Genomic DNA, 27,982 nt, shown 5'->3' with positions numbered 1-27,982 from the left:
ATAAACACTTCTGTCATGGTTATGCACGTTATGCAAGTATTTATTGGGGAAAGGGAGAAATTCCTCATTCAGTGACAAGTTTATTTTTGAGAGTAAAGCCTAAGCTTAGCTTATCCCTACAGTATCATTGCCACTACAGCACCAAAGTTAAGTTACGTGGTTAAATGTCTTACACTCGTAACAAAGAAGGAACATTTGCAAAGCCATTCCCTTTCATGCACAAGTACCTGCTCAGTGAAAACCAATGTGACTGTGCCAGGGCTCAGCTGCTTGCCATTAGGGCTAATGACAGAAGCATTGGGAGATAATTGCAGGATCTGCAGGAGGGAGATACAGAGTTTTTCTGTTTATTTGTTCTTTTTCGTTTATTGTAGCTCAGGAGGACAGTGTCTGGGTCATTAGATTTTTGGAAGGGCTGTAGCAGAAACTAATATAAATTAATTTAAGTGGGAAAAATAAATAAATAAAAAATAAATAAACACATCACAGTGATCTCATGAAAGCTCCAGTGGAAAGTATGTACATCTCAGTTCAATATGTTTTCACTGGTTGAAATGTGCTTCTTGAGTAACTCACCACTTTAACATTTACTCTGGAAATCACAAGAAATCACAAGAACAGTGCAGATTGAAGGATAGTCTGGCCCAAGTTCTCCTTCCTTCCCTGACTTGAGCTGGGGTGGCAGCCCCTGTCCCCTTGTAGACAGGTAAGAAGCCTGGGTCAGGTTGTTCAGCGAATAGGCAGGATACATTCCAAGGGAAGAGCTTCTGGAGAGAGGAAAAGTTGGTCAAGAGTCCTTGACCTGAGGAGTTTAGAGACACAGATCCACAGAGTTGATTTTGGTTTTGATACTCTTGAATGAGAAGAAATTGAAGCTATATCCCCTGTGCTGACCTTCAGTATGGGTGTGTGAAATGGAAGGTAAATGTCTGGAACGAACACTGTGAAAATCCTCAAGTCTCTGGTTTGTGTCCTGTGAGGAGTACATATTGTGAATATTGTAGTTTCTACTTCACCTGGCTTCCAAGGCAGTAGATCTACTCTACAGGGTGCTGAGCAACTGAAGTCAGTGGGAGTCAAGGGTGCACAGCACCTTACAAAACCATGCCCAAGGCATACTCAAGTACAAAAATCATTTCCTTACACAGCTTACACCAGTTGCATATCCAGAGACATGAAGAACCTTCTTTCATGATGATTCAAAGAGATCTATGCAAGATGTATGTGACAACTTATGCACTTCAGTAAAAGTTTCTTGCTACTTGAAGCTACTATTGAATACATATCTCGGGTCTAAACTCATGACCTGCATATTACAGATAAGCAGAACCCAGAAATGAATCCTTAAGGAAATTATATCTTGTTTCATTTATTGTCTTTATCTTCCCACTTCATCTTTTTATTTATTTTTTTTAAGTGCAATTTCCCAGTAATGTGCGTATACACATAATGGCAAAAAAATCCTATTCACTTAAATGGGAAAAACAACCAAGAAATTTTCATGCCAAACTTATAAATATGCTGTGAGCTTTCATTATTAAAGTGATTAGAGGATGCATTCAAGGTGTTATTCATTTTCTGAGCTTTTCTTCAATTTCATTCATTTTGATCTTGAATACCTATTAATTGGATAATTACAGTTATTTAACGAAAAATTGTTTAATCAAATGTCATTTAGTTAAGCAATTATTATCACGTACTTGCCAAAAAGTATTGTTATTTCATTAATGGTTATAAGCAAAATTCTGAATTAAATTTATAAACAAAAGGCTCAGATTTTATGATGTAATATCCATTGACTTCAGGAAGCTTTGAATCAAACACAAAGAATTTGAAGGAGGAAATATAGTAGTTCAAAATGTCTATGACTAAACAGTTATGTTTCTGTTTTTGATGTTAGAAACATTACCACTTGCTTCCCAGTCTATGATATGGACATGTGAGAGCAATTATATGGTGTTTCTTATTTGCTTTATTTTTTTTCCATGTGTATGGTACGGTCAAAATGAAAAAAAAAAAAAAAGTAATTGTTTATTGAAGACAATTTAAACAATATATGCCTTTTTCTCAAATGTGTATTCAGAAGAAAATGTTTGCTTCTTGTAGTTGTATTTTAAAGAAAAATAGAACTTAGCTTTTTTATTTCAAAGGACATTGTGCCATTAAACAGTAGAGAAAAAGAGAGAAAGAAGAAAATAATTAAAAAAAAAAAAAGAAACATTTTCAAGTTTATTTCATGTAAGATTCATATGTTAAATTCACAGGAAATTAAATGAAGGAACTGTCTTTAAAGGAATATAGAAATATATATTTTTTCTAGTTCCATGATACGTATTTTCATCAGTTTACTTGCATCAGATAAATATTTTCTTCACGCAATAGTTATGGTAGTCCAGTAATGAGATTCAGAATGATGTATTTAACTGAGACAGACAGAGACATGACTTTTCTGTCAAAATGGCATATAACTGAAATTCAGATGGTTCAAAATCATGTTGGTATTTTTTATTCTTATCTGACTTTCTACAGAAAAACTTTCAGTACTGATTTTATTTTATCTTGGTTTCTACTATTTCTATCACATTAAAAGAATATGTGTTTTATATGAGTATTATTATTGGTTAGCATAAAACCAAAATCTGTGAGGAAACTGAGACCTGCTTCATCCTGCCTTGGAAATCCCAAGTAAATGACATCTGATTTCACAGCCAAACTATCCTAATGTGTAGGTTGTTATGTTCTTGAGCACTATGTAGAGCATAAGTGATTTCAAATAAGTTACCGATTTTAATATATTTCCTTTACCCATGACTGAAAAAAAAAATAGACCTGCAGGCTAAGCTAACATGGGAGGTTTGCATGCATTTGTAAATATTGATCCCATGAAATCAAAGTAGATAAAATGTTTTGTGCAGCTTTGTCTGTAGCTTGCCTTTTGATATGATGGAGCTTTACTTTTCAGTGCTAGGCCATTTTGAACTCTCTTGGAAGTACACTCTGGCTTTAAACAGGACTTCATATTTCTATCTGTGATGAGGCAAAAACAACTACAGACTGTACAGCTGATTTCTGCACAGTGATAAGTTTTCCCTAATGTTAGCTGAATCCTATTAAACCGAGCCTAGCTCTAGACAAATAATTTATTCTCTATTCAACAGAGATTTATTTTCAAATGAACTATTAACACTTTCATTCCCAAGTGGTTCTACAGTTTATCCTATCATAGAATAATAGAGTCAAAGCACAACTTGGGTTGGAAGGGATCTTAAAGATCATTTAACTCCAACCCCCTCCCATAGGCAGGGATGCCACCCACTAAATCAGGTTGGCCCATCCAACTAGGCCTTGAACACGTCCAGGCATGGGCCATGCACAGCTTCTCCGGGCAAGATTCTATCCACCTTTCCAAGTCTGGAAACTACTGTTTCCATGACCGATGACATTTTTCTGCTTCTTTTCAGGTATGAAAATGTGCTCCCCTTTAGGACAAGATAACAAAATAAATCTTTATTGTTCAAAAACAAAAGAAAAAGGGCAGTGAGGGTGGGGTGGAATACTTACCTTTTTCAATAATCACCTGTTTAAGTAGAATTGGAATGCCTTTCCTTTCAAGGCTCTTTAGTTTTCAAACTTTTTAGGTAAAAATCTACTCATCTTCCCGATTGGCCTGGTTTTGGCTGGGATAGTTAATTTTTCTCCTAGTGGCTGGTATGGTGCTATGTTCTGGATTTAGGACGAGAATAATGCTGATAACACACCAGTGTTTTCAGTTGTTGCAGAGCAGTGCTTACACAGAGGCAAGGACTTTTTCGCTTCCTGTGCTGCCCTCCTAGCAAAGAGGCTGGGGTGCACCAGGAGCTGGGAGGGGACAGAACTAGGACAGCTGACCCAAACTGCTCAAAGAGATAACCCATGCCCAACAATTATCATGCCCAACAATAAAATTGGGGGAGTTGGCTGAGGGGTGCAGCTGCTGCTCAGGGACAGTCTGGGCATCAGTTGGTGGGTGGTGAACAATTGCATTTTACATCTCTTGCTTTGTATATTATTTTATCATCGTGTACAAGGAACTGGGGGGAACACAGCCAGGACATGACAGCTGACCCAAACTGGACAAAGGGAAATTCCACATCATATGGCATCATGCTCAGGAATAAAAGCTGGGGGGAAGAAGGAGGAAAGGGGATACATTCTGAGTGGTGGTGTTTGTCTTCCTAAGAAACCATTAGACGTGATAGGCCCTGCTTTCCTGGAAGTGGCTAAACACTTGCCTACTGATGGGAAACAGCAAATGAATTCCTGGTTTTGCTTTGCTTGTACACAATGCCTTTGCTTTACCTAGTGATCTGTCTTTGTTTCAACCCACATGTTCTTGCACTTTTACCTTTCTGATTCTCTCCCCCATCCCACCTAGGGAGAGTGAGCGAGTGGCTTGGTGGTGCTGAGCTGCCTGCCAGAGTTAAACCACAATACCCATTCATAAATTCTCATGTACACATAGATTAGACTCAGTTGAACACTGTGGTCAAAACTAAGAGCTTTGTTTCATTATATATATTGACATTTCACTATTTCTAATTGTGAAAGTAAATGAAACTTTAGATGTCATCATTTTCCCATGGACCTACATTAAAAAAAAGTTTTATCTTAATTTACCTAATACATCATGTTGATAAAATTGAAAGGTCTCACTTAAATTTGACTTACAATGTTATTATTATAATTATAATAAATTATAATTATAATAAATATTACTCTGAAAAAAAAAGAAAAAAAAAGAAAAAAACATTTTGAAAACCTTCCTTCCCATATGATATCAAGAGTATTCTAAATGAAAATTCTTTATCTGAAAAATCTCTTCCTCATGGATTATTTCAGTATAAATTTAATGAAGTAGTTACAAGGGGAAAACAAAACCTCATTGTAAAGATTTCATTCTGCAACCTGTAGTTACTGTATTCACAAAAGTGAATCCTAGCTCTTTGTTCATAGTTCTGTGTGCAAATGAGATAAATTTTCAAGTTTTTCTTCCCTTGTATGTAAAAGTTAAGTGTCTGTCCTAAGTGTAATTCTGGACTGCACAGTACGTTTGTTTTCAGCCTTAAGATCTCCTTTGTCTCAACTAACTACAGCCATTTAGCTGATAAGCCTAAACTAATTGTCTAGGCTCCCATTTTAATCAATTGAGAAAGACAGGCATCTCCAAAGCATGATTTTCCTGCTTATCTTAGAAGCATAGGTGCAGAAATCTCATTACCATGGGATGAGTTGCCTTTTCAGAAGTACCTCCCCCTCTCTCCTTTAGCTACAAAGGAGCTTAAATAGTTTGGTTAAATTAAACAAGCAACTTTCAAATGACTCCAGTGAGATGAGGTGAATCCCTTTACCTTTTTCAAGTGAGGCAAAATAGTTTTGCAATATGCTATTCTAACCCTAAAGTTCTGAACTCTGTGGATAAAATCCAGGTTTTTAGTTGGATCAAGGTGTGACCCTGGCTGTGCCTGGCTGTTTTGCCTTGAGGTTTGGGTTTCCAAGGAACCTGCAGCAGCAAAGAAGGCTTTGGTTTAGCACCAAGCAAAAGGAAGCTGTTAGATGAGCCCCCATGACGCCTCACTACCATGTTTTGTACTGCCCTAGTTCTGATACGTAGTTAAAATTCAGCACAGTCAGTAAATCCTTATGCTTCATGTAGTTCTTGGAGGCATAAAAAGTGCATGGCAATTACAGCCAGTAAATCTTATTATAAATTATATAATATGCATGCATTTCAGCCACATTATAAATCAATCTTGTATTTTTAATGGCATCTTTTTGCACAATTTTAGTTGAGCATCAAGCAGGAATCTAAAAAAATTAGTCTATGTAACCTTGCTATTTTTTACTACGAAGTATGAGTTATTGGTTTCTGGGAGTGGGTAATGTTGTTTGTTGGTTTAGTTGTGGTTTTTTTTTTCTGTCTTTAAATATATATCAGAAGTGCATGTTAAGTGTTTCTATTCTTGAAGCAATTACAATTTGCAAATGAGAATTCATGAAAGCTTTGTTCTTTAGTTATTTCTTAGCCAAAGGAAGAAAATCAACCATTGAATTGTTTAAGTGACATGATATGAGGGTACTTCAAGGCCCCAGTTTTTTATTATTTTCTTCTGCCTACATATGCTGAAGCAAAATTACCCAGATAAAACTCTTTAATGTAAAATGGATAAAGGAATCTAAATCTCTGGAAGCCATAAGCTCTGATTGCTAAATCACTTCAGGTAGGGTTAACATCTTCTAGCTCTAGACATCTGTAATACAGGGATCTCTTTTTCTATGTTAAGCCTATCTGAAGGTAGACATCTAATCCAAAGCAAATGAAAAATGATTTAGAAATGGTTATTTCTCTGCATTGATTATAAAGAGACTTCAAGTGACTACTTCAGATGCAGAATCTCTATGTGGTCATATAAAATCCATCACATGAGAGTAGTGCAGATGTACTTTAGATGTCAAGAGAAAAAAATTGTACCCTCATTGTAATTTCTTCCTCAGCCATAGGAATTTTATTAGTATATTTAAAGTACTTTATGAAGAAGATAAGCAATATGATTCCATTTTACAGATAGAAAAGCTGAGGCTTAGGCAAGCTGAGTTGTAGGTAAAATTGGGTCAGGACAGACATTGGCAGAGCTAGAATGACAACTAGCGTCCTCTGGAGCTCTGCCCAACTGTGGTATCATTTAAGCAGAATCTAAGAGGAAAAATGAAAATCTCTGAAAAATCTGACCCAAAGCATTTCTGAAAATATCACCTGATTCATGTACAGGCATAAATCATCTTAAGGATATTTTACCCTAAGACAGCCTTTTTAAATGGAAGCTATATATTTGTAGATATACAGGGATTTCACCTTTTTAACACCATTTACATTCACCAGTGTAAAGTAGCCAGAAGCACTTAAATGCTAATTATGAATTAATTTGTTTCAAGACCTAAACTGAAGAGTAAAAAATATTCAGTTTATTTGGCATTTTTGGTACTGGCTCAAAAATAGCTGAATATAATAAGTAAAATATTTTAATTTCTGCATTATTACAAATAGAGGTGATTAGTAGATGCTAAAGTAATTTGCTTCTTCCTTTGAAACAAATCACTTTGCTATCAAAGGAAACTCATCTCTATTGGAATGGTAGCTCTAGCTCCAGGCACTGATCTAGACTTAGCTCTAGCAGTTTGCCCGCTACACAAAAGCAGTTTGTCTGTAACACAAACTTGTGTTACAGCTCCCAGTTTGCCTGAAAATGAGATGAAGTGCTCAGATACAGTGCTCATAGTTATCAGCAGAACACCAAAACCAAAAGCGAACACAAGGAAAACTGGTGGTGGTGGTGGGGTGCTGCAGAGCTCCCTGTCTGCTTACACTGCTGCCTAGACTCTTCTGAGGATGCATTTGATGGGAACTGGGAAATTTTGTATAACTTTCACAAAAAGCTCTTTTGGATCATCTTGGGGTATTGGTAGGCCGTGAGAGATGACTACTTCATAAAGAAAATTTTTGAGTGAGTGAAAAGAGATTTGGAGATGAACTAAAAGGGAAAGGTCAGAAGGATGAAATAAAAGGACTGGAACAGGGAGAGTTGAAATTTCCCCAGAGACTGGTATTGGATTGATTTTTAATATAATTAATTATTCAGATAAAATGAAATGTAGGAGTGCTATATTAACTTTGGCTAACTGATTTTTGGATACGTGGTCAGAACTGAAAATCATAGATCATAGACAAGGTTCTTTGGCATTCATTAAACACAAGGAGAAAATACGTACATGTAAAAATCAATGTTTTTAAAAAATCCAGTTTTGCCCAGCTGATCAAAAACTACAGCTTTTTTCATAATGCGACATAAAATCCTAACAAATATTTCAACTGCATCTTGCTGCAGCAGTCATGCTCAGTGCAGATCCCTCTCCCATTTTTGTATGCATTTTGTTACACTGTAATGCTTAAAGAGAGAATGAATGTGTAAAGTTAGTCACTGGCAGAGCGAGCAGTTTGTGCTGTGAGGTTCTGTCAGGACTTAGAAATCGCAGACCATGAGTCTGATTGAATTTATTCCTTTTTACAATATAACAGTTTTAATGAAGTCTTGATTGTAGTTTTAATGATTAGTCTTTAAAGTAAACAAAAACCTTATGCAAGACCTAGAACAAATGTCCTGTTATCCTGCTATTTCTGTTTAGCATTTCAGAAATAAATGGCCATTGCTGTTTAAAATAAGTGCCTTGCTTTCAATCTGAAAATACATGTTTTCAATCACCAACCATCAGTTCTTTTTATGCATATGACAAATCCATCCTTCAACCTTCTCCCCATTGAGCAAGCTGAACTGTGATGCATACAGTCCTGTCCTTTACTAACTTTCAGGACTTTTTCAGAACCAGTTTGAAACTGGTAACTGTCCTGCTTGCTGTATTTCAGATTCAATGTCTCTGATCCCTTCCTGATCAATGAGGAGAAATATTCATCATCATACTCTCAGGATGACACAAACTTGTCTTTGGAGGCATGCACCACTCTCAGCTGGTCACAGAGTGAGACTGGGATTCAGATTTACATGTCTAACTCCCAGAGGAATACAGGAGGGAAGATTAATCTTATTTGTACAGACCCTGTTTAACAGGGTATCTAGATCACACTCTATCAGTCAGCCATCACCTTGAAGGCAGCAGCAAACTTACCAGCTAGGAGACTGTATTTGGTCCCTGAATATAATAAATTAATATCACAAATAATATAGATACAATAGATCCTCTTTGTGCACTCTCATGAAAACAAACATGTTCACTGTTAATTTGCCATTTTAACATTTATTCAGAAAACTATCACTTGCCCTATGTTTAATCTGCTTGACAAGTACAATATTAAAGTTGTGCCATCATATTTTCTCAAGCAAAATGGTGTACAGCATGTGAACTGTCAGACTTGTTAGCATTACTGATAAGCCTTTGGCAAAGGGGAATTGAGCAGCTTGTTCGTGTTAATCTTATACAAACTTTGTGGATGGAGGTCTGCAGGCTTTGTATGAGAGGTTGCTGAAGGACGGAGTCTTGTGTTGGTGCTACAGCCCTGTTTTGGCAGCAGAACAGAACCTTGAGGGCCATGGTGCCTGAGTGAAACCTTTTGCTTCCTTATGTGTGAAACAAATATTAAAGTTATTGTCATTGAATATGGTAATGAGATTAATGAAGTGCATGCTAACCATGGCTACAGTACTCAACTCTTCACCCAAATCATGTTAAATGTCACTCCATGAAGGGAACAGATAAGGTTAGGATTAAAAAGAGTGCTAGAAGTGTTAAAGAAAAGAAGAAGGAAAAAATAAGAAAGAAGAAGAAGAAGAAGAAGAAGAAGAAGAAGAAGAAGAAGAAGAAGAAGAAGAAGAAGAAGAAGAAGAAGAAGAAGAAGAAGAAGAAGAAGAAGAAGAAGAAGAAGAAGAAGAAGAAGAAGAAGAAGAAGAAGAAGAAGAAGAAGAAGAAGAAGAAGAAGAAGAAGAGAAAGTGAGGAAAAAAGAAGAGCTGAGAGGAGAAGGGGGGAAGAAAGATGAAATTGGAAACCTAACAGAAGCAGTCAATGGGCTGTGCTCCTTCTCCTCCACCAAGACAGGGGTGTCTTCTTGGTAAGCTCTGTGCCTTCACCCTTTGGTGAGAAATGCCTGGGAAAGCATTTTGCTATCACTATTATAATACATTAGTGCTATTGCAAAAAATGTATTTATCAACGGCAATTCAGAATCTGTTATGTCTGTTGCCTTATTAAATACATTCATCTTTGTGAAACTGTCTCAGTGAAAGTCCTTGGCAGGGCTCTGAAACAGGTAAACACTGGACTGCAAATGCTTTCAGCTTTGTGGGACTCTCTCAGTGAAAGCCCTTAGCAAGGCTCTGAAACAAGCAAACATCAGACTCCGATAAGTCTCTTTTAGTGTGACATCAGCATTAAGACAAAAATACAGAAATCTACATCTGCCACATCATTACTATTTCTATAAGCATATGAAAATCAATTTAATAGCATTTATTTTCCATATTAGTTAGCATTAGTTTAATTTTCCTCCTTGACAATCGAGTCCTGAGATCAATACTAGGCTGACAGTAAGACGAATTTATTGTTTCATTTATCCCTTAAAAGCAATGGTATAGCATTAGCTTCTCTCCAATATTTTGACCTTCCTCTTATTCCAGTGGCTACTGAAAATGGAACATGAATGGTACTGAGAGTTTCTTGTCTAAACAAAATCTCAGGTGCAAGAATCTGGATATTCTGGTTGAAAAACTTTTGAACTACATTTTAACATCTTCCTAAGCATATTTTTCTTTAATACCCTCATCATTTGAGCTATGTTACTGGATAATTCCTGCAGTAATCAAATTCTGACCCTACTAATATCATGTTCAGATGGGCATAGACAACATAAAAACCTGTTAGTGGTTTACATATATGTGCTCAATAGTTTGAAAAGTTAATTATACACTTTTTCCTTGAGATGTTTTTGAATACTTAAATACATTTTCTTGAAGATGATAGTAACAGCAGTCTGTTATAATATTATGTCACTGGCAGTTGGGAGGAATTCCTTCAGGATGAGTCAACGTGTATGAAATTCATTGCTGCTTGATACATGGACTTCCCACCTGCATTATCTCCAAAGCTGAGAGACACGGATCCCTGTCATCTGTAATGACAGCTCAGTCTCCATCACTTGTATATCTCCTTTGTGATTCAATACAACAGTATTCTTTATATATTTTCTTCTCTCTACTTGATTAGTTTTATCATTAGCCACTGCTCTTAATCCTTTACTGGCTCTTCTCATTTCACTTCTCTGATACTTAGTTGCTTCTTATGATGAAAAGCAGAAAACTCTCCAGGCTTTGTGCCTCACACATATTGTAGCTTCAGATGTCATTACTACTGGACTTCCCTGTGCCTCCTTAATTAATACCTACTGCTCTCTTGCATCTATTATTAGATAAAATTACTAAGCAAGAATAATTATATACAACCTTTAATAACTAACCCCAACCCAAGATAACAAATTGTATATTATACTTGGAAAGTGAATGTCTTGTCCAGTACTAGCACTGATGACCTTTTGACTGAAATTTGTGCTCTCACAAGATGCTTTCTACAAGAAACAAATAATTTGAGGTAAAAATTGAGAATGGTTTTTACATCTTTAGTTTAAAAGTGAGGAAGAAATGAGAGAGAGAGATAAATAGAGGGAGAATTGGAGAGAGTGAAAGGAAGGAGGGAAAGAAAGAAGAAAAAAGGGAAGGAAGGGAAGGGAAGGGAAGGGAAGGGAAGGGAAGGGAAGGGAAGGGAAGGGAAGGGAAGGGAAGGGAAGGGAAGGGAAGGGAAGGGAAGGGAAGGGAAGGGAAGGGGAAGGGGAAGGGGAAGGGGAAGGGGAAGGGGAAGGGGAAGGGGAAGGGGAAGGGGAAGGGGAAGGGGAAGGGGAAGGGGAAGGGGAAGGGGAAGGGGAAGGGGAAGGGGAAGGGGAAGGGCAGGGAAGGGCAGGGCAGGGCAGGGCAGGGCAGGGCAGGGCAGGGCAGGGAAGGGCAGGGCAGGGCAGGGCAGGGCAGGGCAGGGCAGGGCAGGGCAGGGCAGGGCAGGGCAGGGCAGGGCAGGGCAGGGAAGGGAAGGGAAGGGAAGGGAAGGGAAGGGAAGGGAAGGGAAGGGAAGGGAAGGGAAGGGAAGGGAAGGGAAGGGAAGGGAAGGGAAGGGAAGGGAAGGGAAGGGAAGGGAAGGGAAGGGAAGGGAAGGGAAGGGAAGGGAAGGGAAGGGAAGGGAAGGGAAGGGAAGGGAAGGGAAGGGAAGGGAAGGGAAGGGAAGGGAAGGGAAGGGAAGGGAAGGGAAGGGAAGGGGTAAAATAGGGTAGAGAGAAAAAAAGGAGGAGGGGGAAGGAAGGAAGGAAGGAAGGAAGGAAGGAAGGAAGGAAGGAAGGAAGGAAGGAAGGAAGGAAGGAAGGAAGGAAGGAAGGAAGGAAGGAAGGAAGGAAGGAAGGAAGGAAGGAAGGATGAAGAAGCCCTTATCCCTTGTCCTATGAGTACTGAAAATTTTGGTCCCTGGGACTGGAAATATCATGATTTTCCATGTGACACAGTTACACCTGCTACACTGAGGATGGAGCTCCCATACCAACACCACTAAAAAGACCTGAGCAGAGACCAAGGTGAGAGAGAAAAACAAAGCAGGATTGTGAATTTGAATGTTATAGGAATTTGGGACCTAAACAAAGGTGATACACCAGAGTTGGTCTGATCTCAGCTCTTTACTCCCTGGATCCCACTTGGGAGCTCCTGCTGCCTGCTCAGATTGTGGTCCTATGACAGGTAAAACCAGAGAATCACGGAGTGGTTTAGGTTGGAAGGGACCTCAAAGTCCACACAGTCCCAGCCCCTGCCATGGGCAGGGACACCTCCCACCAGCCCAGGCTGCCCAAAGCCCCATCCAGCCTGGCCTTGGGCACTGCCAGGGATGGGGCAGCCACAGCTCCTCTGGGCAGCCTGGGACAGAGCCTCACCACTTCTGCCTCTCCCCACAGCTGCAGGGCTGCTTTCTGCCAGCAGAAGGACTTTACCTCTGCAAGAAGAAATACAATGTCCAGATGTTATCAGTTCTAAATAAAGTAGAAGCCACTGCTTCTGCCAGCATCGCAATGCTCCTGGCTGGCTGTGACATGGCACAACATCTCTTCAGGAACAATGGACAGGCCGAATGCAGCCACTTCTTCAAAACATGAGAAAGAGAAGAGGGAAGGGTTATCAGGTCATGTTCAACACATAAAAAATGTCAGTGTGGTATACTACTCCACCCTGACTTTAGGACATGAGGGAGAGCAGAATGGACATGATGTGCCAGTGACTACAAACAGCCGCCTGCTTTGGTCCACCCAGCAGAATTGCGGTGTTACCATGAAAACCAGGAATTCCTATGAGGTCACAAATAACTAATGACCTAATCTTACTAGTTTAAACAGTTATATAGAATTTCAGACTTAGAGGTGTTTTAATTCTATTATTTATTTGTTCTTTTGTTTGTTTTCTCCTGTTAACCTCATTGGGAAGAAGGGATACCTCTCACTTGAGCAGACAGGCAGGGAAGAGAGCAGTGTTTTTTGACTTGACATTTTTTCAGCATTTTTTTCAAAACCTGTGAATCAATATTCACAGAAAGATCAGTGAGGAAATGGCTTGAAAGTCTGTCTCACATTGTGTCCTACAGATTAGATTATGTGAATCTGGAAAAGTAGCCCCCCTGTCCTCTCAAATCCTGCCCTTACTCCCCATGGTACCTTAAATATGGTATATTTGGTGTCTTCTCCCCTTCTGAATGCTCAGAAACCTGATGGACCAGCCAGAAGCCACCTGGAGACTGCTCACCAAACAATGTTTTATGTGTGTCGCTCTCATGTCCTCTAAATGGCAATCTCCAGAGGCACTTGAAACCTTGTATATGGGCTCACCGCATACATATCAGGCAATTCAGACTGTGAATATACAAATCCCAGACACTTTCATCCTTTGAGCATGCCTGGAAGTTTCATGAATCCTGGCCTAAGCCTTTTATCTCATGCCAAATTCTTCCCTGTCTGTTAACCCCATGGTATTTTCTGCCATTCGTGCTCAAGTCCTGAAATGAGATTTAAAGTTCATTCTCTGCTTCTATCCCTCAGCACCATTTTATTTGCAGTTTTAATTCAGATACACATCAATCCTATTAGACGCTCTGAATGACGTGTTAATTAAATGTGGCACCCAAAAATGGTTTTGCTGAAGTTAGTGGCAAATCTCTTATTGCCTGTAGGAGGAAAGGATCCAAAGCATTTACAGTATGCTGTTTTGATCACTGTTGTGAATTAAAAGTGAAAAAGACCAAAAACAGCTCTATCCAGGTACGACAAGCATAGATGTTGAAATATATCAGTATTTGTCAATAAAACACCTGTGGTCTCGAGTCTTATGACTGAGCCTTTGGATTCTAAGTATTGAACTGAGATGTTTACAGCATTTGTTTGTGTCAGAGGAATCTCCCATCTTTCAGCAAGATGATTTGGTTCAGGATTCAGTTACCCAGACTTAAATATCTAGCTCCATTTTAGACACCTTACAGTATCTCATCTGGCCTCTGTGTTGCTGCAGAGAGTAGATGTCTCGTGCCTCAAAGCATCTCACATAGGTAAACAAGTACATCAGAAACTGAACAGTGCTCTTTTTGTGCCATAGAAACTCTACCTTTACTGACATGCATGAAAACTGAATTGAGAGGAAAACGACAAGCTGTGACTACTGGGCTTTGTCTCTGCCATTCATGTTACTGAGGACAGGGGAAAAAAATGGAGAGGAAAAAAAAAAAAAAGTAAAGATAAACACATAGGTGATGTAAGAATTAAATTCTGTCAAGTGTGAACCTGTTTAAAAGTTTAGATTTCTATCCTGCAGGGACTTCTAGATAGGAAAACTGTTTTGTTTGGGAAGAAAATACCACCACCACCAACAACAACAAAGAAACCAGAGAGAAAACACTTGTCTCTGTTTTTTATTAACAAATGAGGGAACTGATGTATGGAGTGATTTTGTCATTAAAGAATTTAATGTGTATCGTAGCTCCTGATACCACAATGTTGTTCCTTCTTTTTGATGGTCCAATATGAAAGCTATTGTCTTCACCAGGTATCCTTACTTTCCTCTGTCTTATATAGATAATATTCACATCTGGGTTCACACATACACACTGGGTATCATTAGACATAAGTTTAATCTTGCTAGGTTGCTGAGATGGTATTGGCTCCACACAACAAAAGAGGAAGCTCACAAACACTCAAGAAGCACAGCAGATTAAACTGCATGTGTTTACATGAGTTTGGCATTGAAACACAGGTTGAAGTTCTTCACATATTTCATGTTATTACTTTTAATATTCAGCTTATAAGAAAGCAAATTCATTTTAATTACAGCCTTGAAAGGCAGCAGTCTACTGCCTAGATCTCCAAAAGATGAGCCATTGATTCTGAGAGATTTGTCTCCTTCAAATTGCTGTGATAACACAAGAAAATAGATAAATTAACTTTCCAATCATTCATTAATTGCCATAATGATCTATAATGATTGCTGGGTCATTAAAGAATAATGTGCTCATAGGGAGGAGTTTTTCTTAACTTTTCTGTGTGCATGGTTGATGTATGCCCTGAAGCATGGAGGTTACATTTTTATGATTTACATTCTCTGTAAAATAGCTGTGGCTTTTTGTAGAAAGGACTAATCTTTATTAGAATCCTACTAATGTCCAGGATGGTAACATTTTGTGCTAGTAAGCTTCAGGAGATAGATATTATTGTCTATAACAAAATAAAAGGTTTTCAATTTTTTTGTTGTTTTAACTTTAATGTTTAAATGGGAACATTCTCCCTTCAAAAACTTCATGCATAATTTGTTTTCATCTTCCACCAAAGTACTGGTTATTGGAGATGGCCGTGTTACAAATACACTATTAACACCTTGCCAAAGTCAGCAAGGTCAGGTGTGTAGAACTAGGTCTTTCTTGCACAAATAGTCTATTCCTGTGTGAATCCACTACACACTTCCATTTGCTGTTTTTTGAGATATTAAGTTATAGCCTTAGCTATTTTAATGGGAATCCAGCACAGTTTTTGTCTTTCATCCTTTAACAGGTACAAGATGCCCATTGATGGAGAAGGTCCCTATGGTCTGATGCATGACAGATGAGTAGATAGTATTTAAAACACTTTTGTTATTTTTATGAAGAGAGAGCGTTGAAGTAAAGCTCTAATTACTATGTGAGTTTTCCAACTGAACTGAGTATAATAATAAGAAGAAACTCTGGAAACTGGTATATAATTTGCTCAACAAAGAATTACTACGGAAATCCTTTCACCAGAACAGAAATATGTTTCAAAGTTAAGAACACAGATAGTTAAACTGAAAGGAATAGATTATTTCACAGCAAGAAAGGGAGTGCTGAAAGTAATAGAATCTTAATCCAATCTGAGTTCTAGATAACAAAAAATAGCCATATCCATGTGTAATTCCAGGAACCTCTAGCACATTTCCCCAAACAGAGATATTGCTGGCTTTATGATGCTTGCAATAGGATTGCTCTTTTCTTTCTGTGGTCTATATTAACATTTATCAAAACTTCCTTATTTCTGGAAATTGGAGTGGCAAAATTCAAGGAATTATCGAGATGGCCGAGAAGATTTTGATTTTTTTTTTTCTTCTCAGAAAATGCTAACTCAGAACAACACTTTTTCAAGGTTTTACAAAAAGAGTTAGTTTTGAGAAATCTTGTTCCTGATCAGAAGAGGCAAACCAAACATCTCAGGGACTTTTTTTTTTGACATTTTCAAAATGAAAAATTCTGCTTTCCTGACGCAAGATATTTTTTATTTTACTAGTCAGAGTAGAGCAGCACTTTTCCAGCACTTTTCCAGCACTTTTCCAGTTTCCAGCAATACCTGATCATTGTCAGCTATCACTAGTATCCTTGTACTAGCATTTAGAGTTATTATTGTGCTGAAGACATATTTAAATTTACTGTTCCTGCCCCAAGGCTGTGTGCAGTTGAGTTTATATTCCAGAATTCAGCAGTCTTTAAAACCCCAAACATTTTTTTTTTCTCCAGCTTTATAATAGAGAAACCTTCTTAGAAAATGCTAGTACTTCAGAGGAGGAAGGAGGCTTAGTCCCCAGTTGATAGATTTAGTCATTGCATTGAATACTAACATAGTAGCAACATTCTGTAAAATCAAAGGCTAAACATAGCTATTTAGAATGAGGGTGTCATCACCAGCAGTTGAATCTGTGCCTGTTCCCCTGATTTTTCACATTGCAGGATCGTTCCCTGTAGCCGATCAGCCAGGTGTTTCCTCAACAAAACTGGAGCATACATGTTTGCTTGGCTATGCATAATGGTTTGTGTAAAGAGAGGTCTGTGAAGTCCTTGAGCAAGTCAAGGACCACTCCAAATGCTATGCAGAGAGGGTGAAGCTAATTAATTAGCCATGAGTAGTACAGGTGCAAACAGCTCTGCAAACAGAGGCCCATTACTTGCCCTGGCACAAAGTATGAAGTCAATATAGGCACATTCATTAACGCCATCATCCTGAAGAGAGTTCCAGACTGGAAGATGTTCATGTGCTTGGTTGTCTTGGGTGTCTCATGTCCACTCACTAAGATTTCACTCTAGAATTATTATGTCATAAACTGTCATTAAACATTGGCTTGGTACAGCACACTCCATCTACTAATGTATTGTTTGCTTCCTAACTGGGGAACACCTGCATTAGAACTCATATTTATAAATTAAATTGCAATTAAGGTAGTTCATTTTAATTCAAGAATTATGAGTTTCAAGATGAATGACAATTGTTCAAATGAAAGAAGTGTGTCCAGGAGAGTATATCTAATCAGCAAAAAATCAGTTAGAATAGTAAATTTTTCTGTTTAATATAAACGCAATGTTTTGAAATTGCAAACAGCATACCTTCATTTAAATTTTAAATAAAACAGGTACTCCGGGGTTAACTCTGATAATGATGTTTGGGAGTTATGCGCATAAATCATATTAGCATATAACAGGATTTGTGTCTGAAACACCCACGCATCAGTTCTTCTATTTACTGAAAACATTCTAACTAGGTTTCCGTTCCCAAACTATTCTCTAACTCTGATTTACTCCTCCATGAACTGTCATGGGGACAGGCTGGCTTCTGGGGTTATAACGCAGTACAATGCTTTCTCTGCTCTGTTGGTGTTACTATTTCTCATCCAGAGAAGGATTATAAAGACAGAGAACCAGTTTCTCCTAATTGCACCAGCATGCTTGTACACACTGGAATAATTTTTGAAACCACAGCTGCAAGGAGAGTTGTAATAAAGGTAAATGATGTACCCTTTAAATATGTGCAATTACAACCTTTTCCCATGGAACATCTTACCACTTAATGGATATACAAGTAACTGTGTGAAATGAGTAAGAAAGAGAATTGCTGTAAGAAGCAAACACTATGTATGTTTCCAAAAATACCATTTCTGTGTTGAACTGTGAGTTCAAACAGGAAGACAATCTGTCCTCTCAGGAATAAATGTGGATTATAAGAGCAGTACTACTAGGGTTTGTCAAGGAACACCTACGGAACCTAGAAATTATTTGTAAGGAGTCCCTTTTTAAATTAATGCAATGTTTTTTCATGTAAATGGGAATCTGACCCAAAGTGACTGAATATCTGCTGTGTTTCCCAGAGGGGATAGACTCTGCATGGGGCTCAGTGTCTTTTTGAATATGCTTAGTTTACTGCTTACACCCACTTATTTCACTGTCCTTCCTGTTTCTTTCACAGAACTGGCTTGGAAGTCAGCTGCTCACTCTTCTCATTGTTTTTTCTATATTGTCCTTCTTTTGATTTCCTTATACTTTAAGGATGAAAAGCAAATGTAGCACTACAGTTGGCTGACAAACTTTGCCTTTGCTTCCTGACAATTGGAAACGTGATGCTGATTTTCAAGGTTGTCACTAGCTAAAAATATTAAATAAAAGAGCTCTGATGAAATGAGCTACCTATGTGCTGTATTTCCTTCACCCCACATTCACATGAAAGAAGTCATAAGAAAGATTTGCTGCATACAAAAAGTCAACAGAAAACACCGGGCGTACAAAATCCTCTTTAAAGCAATTTATTACTTCTGGATCTGCATTTGAAAATGCATTTTGAGGCACAGAAGATTATATGAAGCAGCAGGTTTGCAAAACTAAAGAATTCTTTCACTAGCCGCTGAAAGAATAAACTGACCTGTCTAAGTCTGTGATTGCTTTACACCCTCACAAATGATAAGAGTGAACATAAACACTTGTATCTCTCAGAAATCTTTTTTTTTTTTCTTTCCCTGATGCAGATGCAGAGAAGCTGGACACATCAGATCTATGAAGGCAGCACAACTACAAAAGAAATAATGTAGGTATAAGTTTTGTCAGTCACTAAAATGATTTGAAACGCATTACTACAGAAAGGATAACACTGACATTTTTTGTTTGACCAGATCTCATGTAGATAAATCTAAAATAATTTTAAATTAACTGATTTGCAGAATGGTGTGAGTCTAACTATTGTACCAAAGAGCTCAGCACACCTTACAAAACACCTGATGAGTTGGGTAATTTCAAGACTGGCTGGCCTTCATTGGGCTCCTGGCTGATTTCAACTCCTGAGCTATGAAAAGCTACTTCAGAAATGTCAGCCACCTTACTCAACAGTGAACAGCAGTCACACAAATAGGTGGACACTGAAACACCTGTGACTTTAATGCTATTACTACCTCTTAACACCATCCAACTGAAGGACTGTACAGACCAAATATATCTGCTAACTGTGCTCACTCTCAGGCAAGTGGAAATATTATTTTTGATTTGTTCACACAAAGGATGTATTTATAGTACTTTAGTTTAGCCTGAAGTTATAATGCCCAGTTCTTTACCTCTATTTTTTCTAATGTCTTATTGTTGGCTGACTGCAGACTTCATGGTATTATTCTCTAATAACTGTAGTGCTAGACTGAACTCTCTCCATGTGTGTGTTCAGAGCAGGTTATTGGTACCTTCCTAACAAACCAAGATAGGTTTGGGAAGTTCAGCTCAGTGGTCAATGATTCATGTGGAAAAGATGGATGTATTGAGGAAATCAAAAAAATCTATAGATATCCTACTGAAATACCTGCTGTGGTATGTACTCCTTGTCTTATCAGGTAAGCACATCTTTTGATAAGTATAATTACCCCTTCTCCTCCTTGCTTTTGTATCCAAGTCTGCACCAAACTAAACTCATTCTCATTTGTACTACTTATCTATTTTCTTCTTTGTGTTTTAGATCTTAAAGGAAACTTTTAGACTTCTTTTCCTGGAAAGCCAGGTTGTCTTAGAGAACAGTGTTTGGGACTTTTAAAAGAACAGCTTCAATTCTTTAGGAAAGTAGGCTGTTTTTTCTTTTCTTTTTCTTTTTAATAATTTATCATGCCCTTGTACAAAAGACACATCTTGTGATAACATTTCAAAGTGTTCACTGAATGGAATCCGATTTCTATTCAGCCTTTACATTAGGATTATATTATACAAAAATAGACTTTGAGACCTTTTTCAAACACATACACACAAATATAAAAGTACTGTACTTTGTAGAAATCTAAAATCTGAAGTGGGTGAGGTCTCTTACATCTCTTATCATGCTAATGCATGGCAACTAATGTGTGCTGTGCTCCTATTTATATCACCATTCAAACGTTAGATGACTTACCAGAGCAACCAACTTGTCATCCATGGGTACTGCAATAATACCCCAACATTTCCTTTATCTAAGCCTTTAAGCTGGACACTAACCTGAGATGAAAAAGGTGCAATGCTATAATCAATGGAAAGTCAGTTCTGCCTGTTCTACACAGCTTGGGTTTTGCCTTTGCTTTAGGATAAATAAATAAACAATCTTGTCTCAGAGAAGTGGGATATACTTTGCAGATGTCCACTCTGCACTGACATTCAAGAGAACTGTACATGCTCTGTTTGGCAAGTATGTTGTAAAAAGCCATCCTACTTATCAATGTGTTTCTTTTAAGCTTTCCTTTGTAGACAGCTTAATTAAAGTAGCTGAAAATAATGTAATGGTGATAATGAAGTATCCCCTGAACCCAGGAAGATGTTTGTTTATAGTATTTTGCAGAGTCGAGAGCTTATCACACAGTTTCTGCATTGTATGAATCCTATATAAACGTTGAGCTGGGCTGCTACAGCCTCAGTCAGCACCCTCCTCTGTTATGCATCCTAGCCAAATACATTCGGATAGCATCTAGTCATTTTTTTCTAGATGGCTTTAGGGCACATTCTGTATTCAGCAGCTATTGCTTTCTTTCTTTCTTCAGCACACAAGGCACAGCTACAAACAATATGCAAACATAAAAGCTATGTGCAATAACTAACAGAGGAATCACCAGTTAGTAGAGGTGATTTGTCTTTAAATAAGTAACACTGAAAAAAGCTGTATAACAAAAACACCATCAAATTAAGAAGAACAAGGCATCTGCAGCTCAGCCGCCCCAACCTGAACTTATGGATAGAAATGCAGTTCAGAAAGTCTTTTGTAATCCAGGATAGAACAAACTATGGCAAGGATGCCATACAAACAGTAGAGATACTATCTAGGGTGTATGCCAAATCAAAAAGTACAATTTCTAGCCAGTTAGCAAACAGGTAATGCAGTCCCTTTGAATATAAAAAGTCAAATTCAGATCTCTGTTGTATTTACCACTGTGCCTGAATAAAGAAGTTCTGCAACTGGATGTTTCCAACACAAAAGGTGCAGCAGCAGCACTGCCTAAAGAAGTTCCTCTTCATTTCTACCACAGCAATTACTCCTGGTCCTGGGGCATGCCTCTGACCCCCTCAGTGTTGTCAAGGAATCTATTCATCTGAAAAACTTTGCATACATGCATATCGTTTCTTGTACGTATTCTTGCAAGTACATTTTTCTACTTTACTAGTAACTTAGGTCAGTTCCCTGTGGAGTTAACAGAATAAACAAGTTTAAGAGGAAAAAACAATTGGGCACTAGTTCTTAGAATCAGTGTCTGAATATCTGGAGTTCTCAAGATATGTCACCTCCCTAGAGCATACTATCTATCTGTGCTTCTAAATTGAAGTCTACAGGGACAACACAACAGAAATCAGAACAACGTAGACTGAGTTGGAGAGCTTTTCAGTAAAGAGATTACAAATAAACATCCAAGAGTTATTGATCTCTGACAGCAACACAGGAGCAGAGATTAATCCTCAAAAGTCTGACCTCAGCCCACCTGTGGCTGTGAGTTCCATTATGCAGCTCTGCAAGCTGGGAGATATCTTACCAGCTTTCTTTTACTCTTTCTTACTTTTATAGGCTGAACTTTATTAGGGCCTTTCTCTTCAGTCTGTCTCTAGGCAATGTGTTGACTAGGACAACCTGTATCTCTTTTGTTTGCTTGTACTCATCACAACATCATGTACTACAAGCATGGAAAATAACAGCATTTGAGTAGGAGGACTTAATTGTACCATTTTAGGATCAAAAGTGGGTATGTTTCTTTTAGGTAGATTAGCCCTTTTTTGTGCTAGATGGTCTTTAATCTTGTCTGACACCTTGCTTTCTATCCTTGTAGTAATTACATTTGAAGAGTCCCATTCTAACCCTGCTACTTGCATTGAGTGGTACACTACTCTGCAAGGAGTCTTGCTAAAGTGACTTATTCATTTAAGAGATAACGTAGCTTATGAATCACTGTGACATACTGAAGACTATAATCATCTATCAAAAGGGTAGGGACCATGCAACCAGACAACTTCTTATGAATTCAACAACAAAAGAATGAAAATGAATAGAGGACATGAAAAATAAACCAGAAAAAAAGACAGTCAGGATTACACAGCAAATCTCAGTCAGTAGAGAGAAGAAAAGGGAAGAGGAGGCATAAAAATGTCTAGGTCTATATAACAGCCTAAAGGTTAGAAGAGTATTTTTATCTAGATAATATCAGGTGAGCAATGTGAAGACTTCTTTCCAGGAAATCTATGCTTTTACTCAGCTGCACTACTGTGAGGGCTGTTGGAAGAAACAGGATCAGTCTAAATAGCTGTAACTATGGCCATTTGGATAAGACAGAGAGGAAATTTCTGGATAAATGTCAGAGGTCAGGTTTTACATCTGCAAAACAAGTTCCAAAAGAAGGGGGGAAAGTCCTCCTCTGCCTTTGTTTTAGTCTTGAAAAGATGAAGAAATGAGGAGTGGAGTGAATCAAGGAACCAGTGTGTGTGTGTCTGTAATTACTGTTGCATCCTCTTCCATTCCCAGTGGAGTACCCCTTCTCCTCTCTGAAACCTCAGAGAAGCTGCAGTCTTCTGTTGCCACCCAAGAAGAGAGGTGCTAGTGCAGTGTACAGCATCAAAAAACCAAAGACAGAGGTTTGTAGAAGGGTCAGAGACCTTACTGCTCTCACTACAGTAAGTACCTAAGTCCCAGCCCATTTACTTTGTGATGGCATCCACCCTGATGTGGTTATGGGAGTGGAACTCCTGGGAAGCTAAGAATGCAAGACTAATAGGTTCATATATATACAGTGTTTTGGACCTCACCTCTTGTGACAGTACTGTCTTGAGCTTTTGAGGTCAATAGTCAAGAAGGTTTCCTATGAGAAGATCCTCAAAAAAGATTGAAAGGCTTTAAAAAAGCCAGTTTTTTACTCTTTTAGAGTAAAAGTTCAGATGATTAACTTACCAAATTGGAAAAAATATGCAATATCTCAAAAAGAAAAGACTGAAAGTATTTTTGCACAGTTCTTCCCTGACCATAGTCAAGTCCTTGCTTTCACTCATAGTGATTGCTAATTTGGGGTTGAATTTGGAACAAGATTAGACACCTAATGCAAGTGTCTATTAGTAGCTGTCAATATATGAGCTAAGTATCTAAGCTGTTACAGCTGATGGAGATCTAGTTAATGCAGTCTAAACAGAGCCTAGGGAGCATTTCAGATCATGAAAGGAGACACATAAGACAGGCTTCAGTTATGTACACAGAAGCATCCATCTGTAGCTATATTAGACACATGAAAGTAAGACATTCAGTTAGAGCCAGCAGACATAACAGACCTCTGGGAGACCCATAGCTTTCTAGAGGAATAGATGGAGACCAGGCAGGTTGTCTTTGGGCATCTCAAATGGCTACCACCGCTTTCACTCCTTGCTCTTCCTCTGTCCTGGAAAGGCTCAATATCTTCCCCACAAAATGAGTGATCTTCCCCACCCAGGATATTCAGCTTAGCCCAGTTACTCCTTAAAAAGAACTTCAATTTATAGCTCCAAACACCCAAACTAAAACTGAAAGGAACAGGCAATCTGCATCTCATCTTTCATCCTTACTGGTTACTCACTGTCAGCTCAACGTGGTTAGACCTAGTGACTGCAAGTTTTAATAAAGAGTGCAGATATTCTGTCAGAGAAGGGAATGAATGCAAAGCCTACCTTCCCACCAGTTACTAATGTGTTACACTTCCCCTTTTGCCCCTCTAACCTCTTTTTATCTCTGACTGGTATACCAGTTTGAAGAATTTGTCTAGGCAAAACCAAAGATCTCTAAATTCTTATAAGACATTCTTATTGTGAAAATTATTGTGAATTCTTGTTATGAAAACGATATAATCACTAGAATGCTTTCTGAGCATGTTGAATTTAGCATTTTTGACAAGGTAAAATGCAGTCTTTGTCCCTGACTGGACACTATGGGAAATGATTATATTTAACAGATGTGCTCTGGATGCAATAATTGGTGTTCCAAGGAAGGTGGCTGGAGCCAGAAGATGCTACATCCTCCATTAATTCACAGAAGAGTGAGAAAACACCAGTCCAAAAAGGAGCCAGGTGATAGTTTAAAGAAATAAAAACTCAGAAGACTTGATGTGGTCATGGGAGGGAAGTTTGCCTAGGAGGGAGGAAGAGATACAAAACCAGGAGGAAGACAATGTCCTGAATTGTCACAGAGCTCCCTATGCCAGTAAAAACTGTAGCATCAATAACGAGGCTACTGAGGTGAGAAAACCTGTGGAGCATCTATCATTTTCATGCATGTATCTCTCATTCTATGCAGTAAATGGCAGCAGAGCTTTAGAAATTAGTGGTGAAAAAATATTCCTAATTTAATGTCTAACATGTTCTTGAAAAGTTAAATAATAAATCAGAGACCTTATCTCCTTGATGAAATACTACGGAAGGTGTAAAGGCTATTGAGAGTGAGCAAAGCATCGTTAATTTTTTGGCCTGAGCAATAAGAAAAAAGAATTTCTGCAGCAGAGGGAGAGTGTCAGGTAAATTTTTGCCTGGTGGTGACTTTTTGCACAGTTTGAAATACAATTTCATACATCAGTCACAGCTGGAAATAACCAATTAAACTTCTTTTGGCTACTGAGAATTTCATTGAAAAGACATATTTATTTTAGACCTGAGAAGGGGGGAAATGGTACAGAAGAGGAAGGTGATTATCAAAACTCAGCCTACCACCACCCCAGTTTTATTATTCTTTATTCAGCCCTTTGGCAAAATCTTCTCCTTTCTTCTCATAACTGAGTTTTCTTCTCCCTATTCCACTGCCAAACTCACTCCTGCAGAAGTCCATTGGTGAAATTTGGGTCCTAAGCAGGAAAATGGGTTACACTGCCTAGCTTCTGGATACTAACATCTCAGTTAGTTAGATTATTAGTCAGATTCAGCAAGTGGATGCCTTCCATCTCCCGTAGGCAGTAACAGAAGACAGAAAAGCAGCAGCAGTCCCATTTCTGGAGTGCAAAGAAGACAGTGGAAATCATAATTTAAAAAGTAAGTTACCTTGAGGTTAAGAACTAAGAACCCCATTTGAAAGCCCACTTCTGTATGAAGCGCACATATATGCATGACAACACATATAAGAAAGCACTGTGACCTCCATTTTCTCTCCTACTCTTTGAGATTGAGGGCTTGAGGGTCATAAAGAAAATTATGACAAGCACCACAACACACTCCTACTTCACAGCATAGGAAAAAAAATAAAAAAGCAATTTAAGTATAGCCTTTGATTTTTCCATCTACCTTTTTAAAGGACCAATAACAAAATTTGATCAACAGAAGTACTTCTTTGGAGGACAGAGTACAGTGCAGATTAAATATTAGCACATCAGCAGGGAGCATTTATTCTGTTGTCTTTTAATAAGCAGAATGACACACAGGGTTTTCCATTAGTGACTTAAACTTTGTCTTCCATGTATTTTTAGCATTTCCATCTTGGTTAATTCCATTTTTAAATGGCACGAAATTCTCTTGAAAGTGCAATCTGTCTTTGTGGAAGATCTATGTCAGCTCCCTGTAGTGTATTGATCATAAATATGATGGACTGCAAACCTAACATATTTTTAAACCACAGATTTGTGGCAGGGCTTTTCTGGAAAGTGTAACCTAGCTGTTACTCCAGGAAGCATTATTTTTAAAGTAAACATGATACCTGAGGAAATGCAAGACTGTCTTAGGCATTTTCACACATGGGTGACAGGTAAGCTCACTAACCAAACTCCTTCCCTAACACTGAAAGCTGTAATTAAAGCCGGGCTTTCAGTTCAAAAGACAGAAAACTTAGACTGATAGCTTATGCTGAATGAAAGTGCACCCATTTACAGTATAGTTCTCATCTGTTCTGCAGACCAGTGAGCAGAGAGCCCTACCATATGCCCCTTGGCACAAAAGCCTGGTCCCACAATGTTGTTTTACAGCTGCTTCCCTGACCCAGCCCATATTTCTCCACTCAGAGCCACTGAAAGTCAGCCTTGTTTGCCCACCCCAACAAAGTTCTGTGGAAAGACCCCATGTTTAACAAAGCTTTGAGATGATTCTGGTTAGAACTTTTACTGCAGCGAGCCTCCAAAGAAACTTGAAAAGACAAGTTTTATGTGCTCACAACTAGAATACTTAATATTTTAAGCAGAGAAACCTCCAAGTGCCTGAAGCAGACAAATGAGAAACTAAAAGTGTTCATGCACAACTCTTTCCCACCCACCTGTATCCTTCAAGACATATCATTGACTTCATGATTGTTAATGCATTGACTTTCTGGGTTGTAAGCCACACTCAGTGACAATTTCTTGGAGCTTTCTTGTTCCCGGGAAGCTTTTGCATTTCTTAGCTCCTCACTGTGATTCCTGCCCACCCTCTTCCTGAAGTCATACCCAAAATCTCACTGGATTTCTTCCCTTCATTTGCTCTGTGCCTGTCCAGTAACAAGAAACCTCCCACCTGAGTGATCTTCTTAGATGAACAGAAAGTAGCTGTGAACAAAAAAGTACTAAGTAAATGCTTCCTGTCACATTAACCTTTGCTGTTTTTGAACACCCACAGTGCTTTCAACATACTTCAGCCACCTGCAGCTCCTGGGGTGCTTCTTTCTGTTATGACTTGCTCAATCACTCAAGTCAGACAGAACAGCTTGCATTAACTCGTCTTGCTCTTCTCTGTTGTTGACTGATGATGATTCACCATGTCAATGCTGCAGGGGTCAGGCAGCTGTCAGGTAGGTAAAGACCATTATAGTCCACACAAGGGTTATTTTAGGTTTTTTTTTAAACTCGGTAATCCCTATTTTTTTTTGTCACTCCTAATGTAGGCTGAGTTTTATTCCTGTAAGGGAGGGATTTCTATAATGCCTCATGCCTCTGACTGTTTCTGTTGTGTTTTCTTCATCAATTCCTACTTGCATATATATTTATTACCCCATCTGACCAAAAAAAAATAAATAATAAAAATCTGCTTTTGCTCTGATTGGTCACGAATGTTTACTCATGAAGTTGATAATAACCATATAGATACGCTATGACTTTCAAATGACTCTGTTGAATGTGGTCACTAAGATTCTGTGTTTAAAGAATCCTTTGTGAATTATCAAGAAAATTTATTTATTTATTTTTATTATTATATGTGCCATTTAAGTCAATGATTATAATGAACCAATAAAATAGAAGAGGATGGAAGAATATTTGCTCTTGACATAGCTATCAAAATGAAGGAATTCTGGTTTTGTGTTCAAGTAAAAATGCCAGGGTAAAAATATTGTGATGTTGGCTTTTTTAGTATTTGGAAAATCTATCATTTAAAATGTGTAATTGTAGCCTATAAATTTTAATTAAATCTATCCAGACCTCTGTTTTAAATTATCTCTGGAAAAGAGGACACATTTAAAAAAAGATAACTGAAAATTTGAAGTCAGTCTCCAACCTGCCCATCCAAATGAATGATTTTATCAACCCAAAAGATTAATACACCCACAGTCCTCCCAGAGAATGAAGAGAGTTAAATTAAGTGTGAATATTTTTAAATATCAGCTACTAAGTAACTGATTTTTATCTAATG

Source organism: Anser anser (genome assembly GCF_964211835.1).
Source record: "Anser anser genome assembly, chromosome: 1".
NCBI lineage: Eukaryota > Metazoa > Chordata > Aves > Anseriformes > Anatidae > Anser > Anser anser.
The sequence above is the reverse complement of the archived record's forward strand: the minus strand, read 5'-3'. Positions refer to the sequence as shown.